Source organism: Podarcis liolepis (assembly GCF_965112155.1).
Source record: "Podarcis liolepis genome assembly, chromosome: 5".
Classification (NCBI taxonomy): Eukaryota; Metazoa; Chordata; class Lepidosauria; order Squamata; family Lacertidae; genus Podarcis; species Podarcis liolepis.
Window position 1 is genome coordinate 51,718,259 of NC_139556.1, and position 12,292 is coordinate 51,730,550.

The window sequence follows — 12,292 nt, forward strand, 5'->3', positions numbered from 1 at the left end:
AAAACTGAAATACGCCATGAGCATGTACAGAGTACCTTTTCCTCACAACTAAGTCAGTCCTACAAACTTCTGCACATCTGGGAAGGGCTTCGAAGCAAGTGTAAACCATGCCACCTCTTCTTTAAATAATAAAGCACACATTTTTATTTAATAATAATACTTGCACAGTGTATGTGTGAAGTATGTGGATCCAGAGTATTTGGATCATATATTTTATAAATACATTGATATTCTGAATCTTGGCAGATAAGACCCTTTCAAATATGCCAGTCTTAGTCTCCTCGAACCAGACAGACCTGCTAGGGCTAAAAAAAACAACCCTCAAAAGACTGCCTTTGTTGCTTCCATCCTTAAATTTGCAATATTAGTATGAATTCCCTCCTTGTAAAAAAAAGGGGGGGAAAGGACAAAGACAAAGTAATAAAGGGGCAAATTAGAGATCAAATAAGTAATTTACGATCATTGGATGCTCATTGCATCCTGCTGCCGCTTTGTTCTTCTGAGAAAGTCAGCTTTAAAGTTTGAATCTAAGCAGAGGATTGTTTCAACATCCCTGAACTACTGCAATGCAAAACATTTTGTACAGGAGACCATAATTAAGCGAGAGACAGAGGCCCAGATCTATCTCCTGCTGACACTAACAACAGGAGTTCTGATATGACTAAGCTCTACAGAAATCCAAGTTGCATTAAAATGGTTGGCCCATGTTTGCAGAATTTTACAGCCCTGAGCGTGCTCCAGGTTGCTATGGACCGGTTAGAATGACCAGGAGAATGTGAACTCTGTTATTCCTTTTATATAAATATTTTATTGCTTTTATTTAAAATACTTATTAACTGCTAGCTGGGGCTGATGGGAATTGTAGTGCAAAACCTCTGAAGGGCACCCAGTTGGGGAAGGCTGATTCCCAAAGACACAGGAATGGATATCTGGAGCTGTTCAGTACAGATCTCCGTCTCTCATTCCCCCTGGTTCTGGCTAAGTTGTCAGCTGTTTTATCAGATCTGTATAAGAGAGACTGTGTTTCTTTTCTCAATGAAAGTATGTTATGCAAAAATCTCCAGCGTTTCATTTTTCAGGAAGTCAAGACCATAACAGGCAGCATATGTGTCTCACAGGTGCAAAATCACTGGTGTTTTGGCCTTCCTGTGTTTTCTTAAGTGTTTGGGGCAGGAAGGGTTCAGTGGTGGTCACAGTAGTACTTAAAGGGGAGGGGAGGCCATTGTCATTCTGCAATTAGACCTTTGTGCAACAGCTGACATTTTACAAGCCTGCTGCACTGCTAACACTTGCAATCAGCTGTACCATCAAGACTGTGAATCATATGCTGCCGTCTGAGACAAAGGGTGGACTAATCAAAACCTGCACAGGGCTTAAAATTCCAGGAAACGGGCAACCAGTAAAGGAGGAGATTCACCGCTGAATGAAAAGCTTAAGCAGAAGATGAACATTTAATTATGTGACTCACTTGCTACCTTGCTCGATTTTGACGAGATGTTTGACGAAAGATCTGAAAGGCATCCCAGGGCACTGCAGGCAGGAGCAAGGGAACAGGGCAGTAATGACAGCTTCAATCTTGAAGGCCTTTTTTCACAAAAAGGCACACCCTTCTAGGTCATTGCCATCTGCTAATATTGTCCCAAATCATCAGACACCCCCCTCAAGCCTCCCCAAGCATGACACCACTTACCATAGTCCTTTGCACAACTTGGAGGCATGCACAGAGATGCTGCTTCTGGCTGCCCTACCCAAAATAAGTTCAAGAAACAGGAGAAGCTTTGGCTAGCAGGCTGAGGGACCAATGACTTGCAAACAGGCTCTCCACACTAGTTGCGCAGGAAAGGGAGCTATTCCCAGACCCCCTTTACTAGTTGTAAAAACCCTAGCTGCTGAAACCCTGCCCTTTTTCTGGCTACCCACACAGTCACAGAGCAAAACCAAAAAGGCGGTAGTGAAAATATGTTTCTCAGTCCATCATTTGAACACCTGGCATTAGTCGGGTATGCTTTTATCATAAGCATCTTATTAAATGCATCAGAGTTTATCATCCCTTGTAGAGCAAGCACTGAGCCAATATTTAAGACACTTGTTAAAACTGTTTTAAGATATGACATATGTTATATATAGTCAGTGTTTAATCTCTACTGGCATGATCCAACCAAAGCATTTCATTTCAGTGGAAGAGAGTTATAGCTTAAATACCTCCCATTAAAATCAATGAGACCATAGGCCTGCTTTATTCTGACTGACTGCTATGCCTTAAATATCTAACATACCTGTGCATGACTGGAAGCCCAACCTCTGAGTAGAATCCCCTGTCTCTCGTCTCAGATCTTGATGTTGCAGGCAGTCAGCATTCAATGGCAAGGGAGGTATTCCTTGCACATGCTCAGAAATGCTCTTGCTGGCTCTGTATTTTGAAACATGCCATATAACAATATTTGAATAAATGCTGTTTATATACATTATACAAAATACGAACAATATTTAATTCCCTAAAAGAAATATGAACACAACAATATAGGTGCTTATTTGGAAATAAGTTCCATTGGGTTGAATTACTTCTAAGCAGGGTGGCCAGGTGAAAAAAGGAGAAAGGGCTCTTGTATCTTTAATAGTTGCTGAAGTTCTCTCTTTTATACAGCTATTAAAGGTGCAGGTGCCCTGTGTTCTTTTTTACCTGATCAGCCTGCTTTCAACTTGCACAGAGTTGCAGCCTAACAGCACAATCCTATACATGCCAATTTAAATTTGATGAGACTCTGAGGTAAGTGTCTATAGGAGTGCAGCCTAAGACCTGTATATTGATGCCCCAATATCAATATACAAAATGAAGATTAATTTCTAATTCTCCTAAAATGCATTTTTACTTTTTTTCATTCCTCACATTGTCTTCTAATTTTAATTATTACCTAGACTATAAGTGCGCACTTTTGAGTTGACAGAATATACTGGGCACTTCTACAGAGTTTCTCAGTAACAATTCTGAATGAAAATGTGCTAATATTAAGAACAGTATACTAAAGTACTAGCCAAATTGTTTTGAAAATTGAGGGCTTTGCTGTCACAGAGCTGCACTGTGGCTCTGGGCCTATTATTATTATTATTAGTAGTAGTAGTAGTAGTAGTAGTAGTAGTACTACTACTACTACCTCATTTTCCCCAAATAATGGCTTTGTAAAACACTGCACCATGGGATTTACCTGCAACATTAAAATCAGTTAAGGTCTTTGCATGACATTTTATGCTTACAGAAATAATGATGGAATGAGAATACTGAAGCAAGGGATCAAAGAATAACAGTTTGTGTCAGAGGATTCCATTTGGTGTCTTTTTATTTTTTATGTCCACGAGCAATTTGTGTTTCAAAACTATATGTTTCAGTGATGCCATCTGGTGGCCACTGCTAAGTCTGTCTGATGAGTCAACTTGTGTTGCACGTAGAACAGAGGCCAGCCTTCCAAACAAAAGGATAGGCATTTGGAAGCACGCAATAAAAGTCCTTGGGAGGATGTATAAGAAAGCAAGTTATTGCTAGGGTGGTCCCTCCCCACCTCCACTCCAGAGCTCCTGTGCCTTAACAGCTGCTTTGTCCAAACCATCTTATGTTGCCATATGTCTGGAATTTCCTGGACATAGCCAGAATATTGCAAAAAGTGTCTGGGCAGAAATTGACTAAATGTCTGGGAAGATTTTGCCAGCGAAAAATGGTGCTTCGCCCATGTGCTGCATATTTACAGTGACGATGGAGTATTCTGCTATCACTGTGCATTCACTATATTGATATGAGGTTCCTTAATGCACCATATAACAAATTATGCCTACAGTGATGCACTGTACAGATTTTTTTTTTAAAAAATGGACAATAGACCTGCCTGCAGGCATATAGTCTAATATGTAAGACTTAGCACTTCTTCATGTGGGCTTTTAAGCTCACACTTTATGAGTCAGCTTTGGGTACCTTAAGAATAGCCAATGAGATTACATCAGGGATGCAGTTACCATAGATGTGAAAGCAGATAATGGTTTGATGTGGCCTGAAAGCACTCTTACAAAAGCCATAGCTTTGGAATTACAGTGCAGTTTGTTGTTGCTGTTTGGGTGAGAAAACAACTTCTCTCAAAATTAGAAAATATCGCTATGAGATAGTGAGGCTGCTGTTCCTGCAGAAACCGTGCACGACTGTCCATCTTCCCTCAACTATTTGGCCATGTACCAAGAACAAGAGGGAAAAAAATTATATGCCTTCTGTAGCAGAATTGGAGGAGGAGGAGACCAGGTCACTTCACTACTTTCAAACTATGAAAATAGCAGGTGGGGGGGATGTGTTTGCCTTCCAGACCATGCCACCAATTCATCCTTTGAACCAGCAGGTTCTGAATAATGTTTGTAGCAAGCCCTCTACTGAAACGGAAAAGAAGAGGCAAGTCTGATGCAGTGGCGTAGCGTGGGGGGGTGCAGGGGGGGCCAGCCGCACTGGGCGCAACATCTGGGGGTTAGGGTTAGGGGGCGCAAATCCACGGGTTAGGGGGCGCAAATTACTTGCCTTGCCCCGGGTGCTGACAACCCACGCTACGCCACTGGTCTGATGTCCAATGAATGTTGGGAGATTCAGGACAGATTACAGAAAGTGCTCCTTCATTCTGGGTGCAGTTAAACTATGGAACTTACTCCCAGGGGGACGGGCAGTGGTGGGTACCAACCTTGGATGGCTTTAAAAGAGGATTAGATAAACTCCTGGAGGAAAGAGGGCTATCGAAGTCTACTAGCCATGATAGCTATGTTCTGCCTCCATGGCCAGTGTCACGGGAATTGGGGTTGCTTGTGTGTAAACCTCTAGCTGTTCCAAACTGCTTAGGGGCGGTTGTGTCTTTCCCTGACTGAGCAGCCTGGGTGCTGCTGCTGCTCAGTCACTCGACGAATCCATGAGTGGGCGTCTCCTAAATTTCCTCCAGCATAAGAGCTCCTTGACGGACAACCTTCGCCTCGCCTCTCTGCGCTTAACCCTTCTGCGCAGAGTGGGCGTGCCTAGTGGTGCCCCTCCACCCTCCTCACTGATTTCACTGCCAGAGTCTCGGAGCCTTTCCTCCGAGATGCTTTCTTCCTCTCCCTTCTTCCTGGTGTCACCTGGACATTCTTCCCCAGATGACGTTCTCTCTCTACCCTTACTCATTCCCTCTTCTGCAGAGTCTGGAAGCACCGCCTTCCCCCTCTGCTCCGATGTCAGTTCCCTGACAGCCAGAGAGGTAATCATGCTTCTGGAACCAGTTGCTGGAAACCACAGGGAGAGAGCGTGCTCCTGTGCCTGAATCCTGCTTGCACGTTTCCCATGGGCATCTGGTTGGCTACTGCTGTGAGAACAGGACGGTGGACCTGGTGGGCCATGGGCTTGATCCAGCAGGCCCATTTTATGTTTCCATGTTCTTAAGGCACATACAGTGGTACCTCAGGTTACAGACGCTTCAGGTTACATACGCTTTAGGTTACAGACTCCGCTAACCCAGAAATAGTACCTCGGGTTAAGAACTTTGCTTCAGGATGAGAACAGAAATCGCGCGGCGGCAGCGGGAGGCCCCATTAGGTAAAGTGGTACCTCAGGTTAAGAACAGTTTCAGGTTAAGAACGGACCTCCAGAACAAATTAAGTTCTTAACCTGAGGTACCACTGTATATACCGTATTTTTTGCTCTATAAGACTCACTTTTCCCCTCCTAAAAGTAAGGGGAAATGTGTGTGCGTCTTATGGAGCGAATGCAGGCTGCACAGCTATCCCAGAAGCCAGAACAGCAAGAGGGATTGCTGATTTCACTGCGCAGGAATCCCCCTTGCTGTTCTGGCTTCTGAGATTCAGAATATTTTTTTTCTTGTTTTCCTCCTCCAAAAACTAGGTGCGTCTTGTGGTCTGGTGTGTCTTATAGAGCGAATAACACGGTAGTTTTTCCTAATGAAAATCCCAAGTTGTTGTTGTTGGCTTGTTGTTTTTTAATGGAACCGAGTGAGCACAGGCCTGAAAAGTCCTTCAAAAGTGTGAGCATTGCAACAGCAACAACAACAAAACAACTACAACTTTTATCCATATACCAGAAGTTGCATATTTGTTCACAAATAGGCTCACTATATTTATTTCCTCCCTTGCTAGTGGGGGGGGGGGGAATCCTGCTTTGTTGCTCCTTTCAAATAGCCCACTTCTGCCCTCCTGCAAGGATCAAGATAGCTGGTTCATAATGGAAAGTGCTATAATTTGAAACCTTTGCATTCTTCTCCCTGGTGCTTGCTGGAAGGCTCCAGTGTGTTTGCACAATGATCATAATGTGTATTTATTAATGGAAGCACACCAAAAATGAATGCTCTGATAAGACATTGGCCTTTTTATAAATGCTGGTCAAATGGCTATGCTCCAAGATGTAATTTGAAAAAATAAAGGCAGTACAGCTGGAACACTTTCCATTTGGACAATTGCGTGCTGCACATGCTTTATTTGCAATGCTTTTTAATTGCGTCATTTGGACATAGACAGACAACAATGCTGATGTCACCAGACTCTTTTATGTTAGCAAATTGGCCAAATTTATGACATGGACATGCTTTAATAAGCTATACTGCAATATATTTGCTACCAAGCCATAAATGCGTTTTCATTACATATGATGTAGATGTGATAGATACTGTAGTGGCAGCCCTAGAGGAATTATTAGGGCAAGCTGATTTTTTAAAAATATGAATACATCCACATTTTGAAATTTGATGTAAGTTCTTTAATTTAAAATTTAAATTCATTATGTGGCTTAGAGTACAATTAACTGAGGGGGGGGAGAGATTTGGCCAATGAAAACAAAGCACTTAAAAGCATATGCTGCAGGAATTTTGAGCTAAGTAGCAGTAGATTTGGAATTGAACAGGATACTAATTTTAAATATTTCTTCAAGGACCTACCTAGAATAATTATCAAATCATAACTATAATTCAGCAGGTTGGACCCAAAGAGAGGACTTGCCTTCCACTCATGAGAAGGCATTTCAGGGTTCAAATGCCAACTTGGCCGTGAAGCTCACTGAGTGACTTCAGGCCAGTCACTTTTCACTTTTTAAACATATTACATACACAGCCACTACTGGAGGAAATGGTTTAATTTCTTGCAGACAGGATGCACTTTTTAAAGACAGCTCCCAGTTTATCAAATGTTGGAACCACACCCAAAGCGGAAGCACAGTTTCCACCAGCTGAAGTTGAAACGGGGCACATAGAGCAAATCAGAAACTCCTAGTTATCAGTTACATCTTGCAGTATTGAAGTATGTTTCTGCAGGACAAAACCACCTAAAATGTGAAAGCCTTCACCTGAATTAACACTGCTGGTCTTGTTTGCATTTTAGTCTCTCAGTACTTGACCCATTGTTTGAAATGAATAGCAAGCCAAGCTTATGGAAGAGTAGTATGTGCCGTCTGGAAGCACAATCCTCTAAACATGTGATTGTTTCTGGAGACCTTGTATCACATACGGCAATAGGCAGCAGTGTCAACAGTCACTTATTCTTTCCGCAAGTCAATGAGTTGCTCCTTCAGAGCACTCAGCATGGAGCCAGCCAACAGCCAACATAGCATGAAAGCCAAGTAATTCTGCTGAAGCGGAGAATCAAGTATCACCAGCTTTTAGAAGAAGGTCTGTGCTAGAGCTTTTCTTGATTATCTTGTTTCCATGGAATTACGGATACATTCAGATGATCTCCCCCCACCCCCAAGACTTTTACAAGAGCATTTTGCTCCCACTACATGAAGACGTTCGCAGCATACTTTTATTTGTTCATTTGCGGCAGCCCTTTATTCTTCACACAATCTCAGGCCAAGGAACAACATTAAAATACAACAACAAAAATATTTCATTTAAATACAACTTAATGCAAAAAAACAAAAAACAAACACCAAGCAATGTGCTAGCAATGTACAGTAACTCCATCAGCCAAGAGAGGGCACTAGTTTAGCCAAATGGCTGTGTGAATAGTCACATTTTTATGTGGAGCTGGCACTTTATTATCATGGGAGGTGAGGGCATTCCAGACTGGGATGCCACTATTCAGGGTGTTTTTTTCTAAAAAAAATGTTTAGGGGTACTCTCATTTTCCTACTCATATTGAAATACTCAAGGAGGCCAAACTGAGATTCACAAAATGTTTAGAAGAATGCGTACCCCTGCGTACCCCCAGAAAAAAAGCACTGTCACTATTGAGAATGTTCCTTTCCAAACCAATATCAGGCTTTGACACAGCTCTGTTATGTCAAAGAATATATTCTATTTTACGTTGTTGGTGTCTTCCTGGGAGAAACTATCCTCAGAATTGTGGTGATATTAGATCAAGTTCCATTCTCTTTCATTTCCACATTATTGTGAGAGACACTTCAAACAGTTGAGCATGCTTGTTTGACATTTCTGACATTAGAGCTCAGTGGAAGAGCACAGATTTATGTACAGAAGGACCCAGGTTCAATCATGCCTGGAACCCTGAAAAGCTGTGGCCCGTCAATTTAGATAATATTGAGTTAAATGGAACAATTGTCTGGCTCAGAATAGGTGTCATGGATTCTGTGGTTCCATCAGGATGTGTCATAGTTTGGCTACCCCAGATGGTCAAGGAGGAAGAGCCGATGGAGGGCTGGAAGGCTGGCACAAAGGCATGGAGAAGGGAAGTCCTCTGCTTTTGCCTCTGGATGTCAAAGAGAGAGAAGCAGATGGGCCAGCTCTCTCCCCTGCCCCTTCAGGGAGTACGGAGCCTTGTCAGGGAGCAGGCAGGACTTCAACCAGTCAAAGAGAGGGGCAGAACAAGAGGAGATGGCAGTGGTGCTGGAGGCAGAGGGACAGGACACAGTCTTGTCACTGAAAACAAAGTGCCACCTTCTTTGGTGGGTTCAAATGCATCCAGAGAGAGCACATGTCTACAAAGCAGGCCCACAGAACAAGAGTGTGTAATGAGGAAGCTCAGCCTGCCTCGTCTTTAAACGTTTGGCAGAAGGGACATGTTACCTTTCAGGACGTCTTCAAAGCATCCATTAGGTTATGAATCTCTTCGAATCTAGACTTCTGGACCTTAGGTTTGCTGCTGAGCCTATACTGCTATTAGTCTTTCTTACATTTAACAACAACAACAACAACAACAACAATAATTTTATTATTTATATGCCACCCAACTGACTGACTTGCCCCAGCCGCTCTGGGTGGCTCTCAACGAAATATTAAAAACACCTCTTAAGTGTTCCACACTTCTGTTTGTGCTGTGCCTTTCCCCCTTGCCCTGCTCCTTTCCCGGAGAAAACCTGCTCTTTTATGCTAAATTGGAGCAAACGTCAATCTGGAGAGAACCCAATTGCTGAATGAGTGCTGGACATTCAGCGGTGGTGTTTGGGGTATGTGAGTCTGACAATAAGGCAGCTTCTGGTGCTCCTATGTCATTCCATCTCCCACCCACGCCTATTTTCAATTTTCCCTTTCCACTATGTTTAGTTTGCTTTAGGGTTTCCACGCCTAAGGTTTTTTCTAAAGGTTTCCTTTTGTTTATCTGCAAGCCTTGGGGTTGCACCAGGTCTGTTGATATCTCCCTCTTCTGTGTGTATGGTGCTGTTTTGGGGACTTAAGAGTCCATACTCAGTGCCACTTCAGAGGGGCAACCCAAATTTACATCTCCAGAGTAATTTCAAGACAGCTTCATATTTACCTATGTTTTCCTGGAAGCACTAGTTGAGCTTTGGGCGAAATTGTTTCGTTACTTTTCAGTTATATCAGGGCAAGCTTAGAGGCATTGTAGAGCATAAGTAAATACCAGGCAACCTGAAAGAAATTCGTAAGTCACTCCAAACAGTGCTGTTATTTTGGAACAACAGCTGCCAAATGAAACTAAAGATTAAATACCTAGAATGGTGTGATGCAGGCATAACCTTTATTAGTATTGTTTTGCATACATTAAAGCATATGATAAATTATTCATTAATTCCTAGCAATCAATCATGATTATTGAGGTTACTGAAAGCCCGTTTATTTAAATACTCTTTGCTTAAACCATAGGAAACAAACATAAAAATAACTGCTTTTATTGGACAAACGTCATTAACAGTTTGCAAAAAGATCAGGAACTCAGAACGTGGATTTTTATTTTCTCACTTCTTACCAGGGGTGTGGTTAGTGGGTGGTTTAGCAGGCCCCCTCCAAGACCCACATCTTTTATGCTGGGCCCCAGATCTCTGGACTCCTTTACCATTAAAAACAAACTTTTAAAAAATCTGCTTTGGCTTGCATTGAATGTAGTGCTAAGGAACTGTCCCATGAGCACAAGGATTTCTGCTTGTGCAGTGGGACTTTCTTCCCTCACAGGCCTCCTAAATCTGTTCTGGGGGTATCTCCAAGCCTCTGGGGCAGATTTGGGGAGGGGCACACATGGGGGAGGGGGCAAGTCCCATTGTGAAAGCAGAAATCCTTGCACTGACAGGGCAATAAATTAGTGCAATGTTTTTTGGGGGGGAGCCTTTGCTTACAGGGCATGCTGGGGATGCTATGAAGCACAGTGGCAGAGAGACCCCAGCCAAACCATCTTAATTCACTCAGACACCTAAACTTGCATCTATACATATAAATTAGCATATGCACATGTTGTGCCAATTTGTGGCATGGGCCTGTGTTGTTAATCTCTTAAGTACCTAGCAGTGCTCCTGCTTCTTATACGGGAAAAACAATCAGCTCAGATCAAAATGTGAACTGTAAAAGGAGTCCAGCATGATCAAATGATACATACTGAAGAACTGCCCATTTGTATTGAAGCAGGGTTTTAAAAGTCAGAGCAGGGACCCTACCAGGATGACTTCACTGATACGAGAGCCTGTATACCCAGTTCTGCACTACTGAACTTTCTGACAATCAAAATGCACTTGTATATAGGATTTGTGTGACAAAGAGAATCAAACCCACTTTCGAGACCAAGTGTAAGCACCATTGGGAAAATATTCAGAATGACAACGCTTTTCTGTGATCAAGGTATACATTAAGTTTCATTGATTTAATCTTTGTAACAGCCCTGCTATGAGATGATGGTTATTTCACTGTGAAAATGAAAGAGGTTAGTGAGAAGGCACCAGTCTGTTCAGCCAAGTTATCTTTGGTAAAATTTGGTATAAGAATTTAAAGTGCTTTTCAGACTGCAGTTTTACAGAAACACTGACAATGCATGCCATGCCCAACTCTGACTCTCTGAAAATATTATAGTAACTGCAGCTAGAAAATTAAATCAGGTTAGTTGTGCACACAATGACTGCTAACTCAAAGCAAGTGCATGCCTGGGGGGAGGAATCTTTGCTGTTTGCAAGGTGAGTTTTCATTATGTGCTTTAATAACAGGAGTACATTGTTGTGAAAGAAAGTTTCTAGTGATAGTACTGTAGCAAAAAGAAGAAATGCATTCACTATGCTTAATAAGAAAAATTGTGGTTTTTATGATTTTGAGAAATTATTGGGTTGTTGGTTTTTTTTGCTCTCAGCCATGTTTCATTTCTTGAGCTCTGTAAGAATGAGAATCAGTTGGCCCTTCACCTCCACATTCCACAAAAGCTATTAGTAACACACACACACACAATTCTGAACACCATCCATTATCAGCAGCGCATAATACATAGTTGAGCCATAAAAAGAAGATGATCAGGATGTGTGAGAAGTGCTTAAACTCTATCCAAGTATTCTCTGCAAAGTAACAAACAAAGATTGGACATATGCAGGAAAATTTGACATATCCCTCTCAGCCACATATATTTTCCAAGGAACACATTGTGAAAAGCTTCATGGGGGGGGGGTATGAGACCTTGTTATTCATTTAGTGCCTGGCAAACCAATTCAATCTTCTCTCTTGCACCAGGCCCAGGGGTGGGAGTGTTCAGTCATTTCCACCCAGCTCTCCTGGCTAAGCTAGCCTCCAGCCTTCTGCCACTGATGAAATGTCGCAGGTTTCATTCCATTGATGTTATTATCCTTCTGCCTACGAAATGTGCAGGTGTGCAGCAGTGCTTCCTACGGGATCTCCTCTACCCTGAAATGGAGTATTTTTGTAGAGGAGGGAAGCTGCCCTAGGATCTGTTCATCCTGAGCCACTGCTGTTGTGTGATGACACTGGGCCCAGTTGATGCATCAGCTCCAGCACTTTTGCTGCCTCCCTCCACCTTCCATGTCGGCTGCTGTGTGTGTCGGGGCTGGAGATGTGGCCTGTTGCTTGATAAAGCCTTGCTGCTTGGCAGCCAGGATTAGGATTGCACCCTAAATGCCACACTA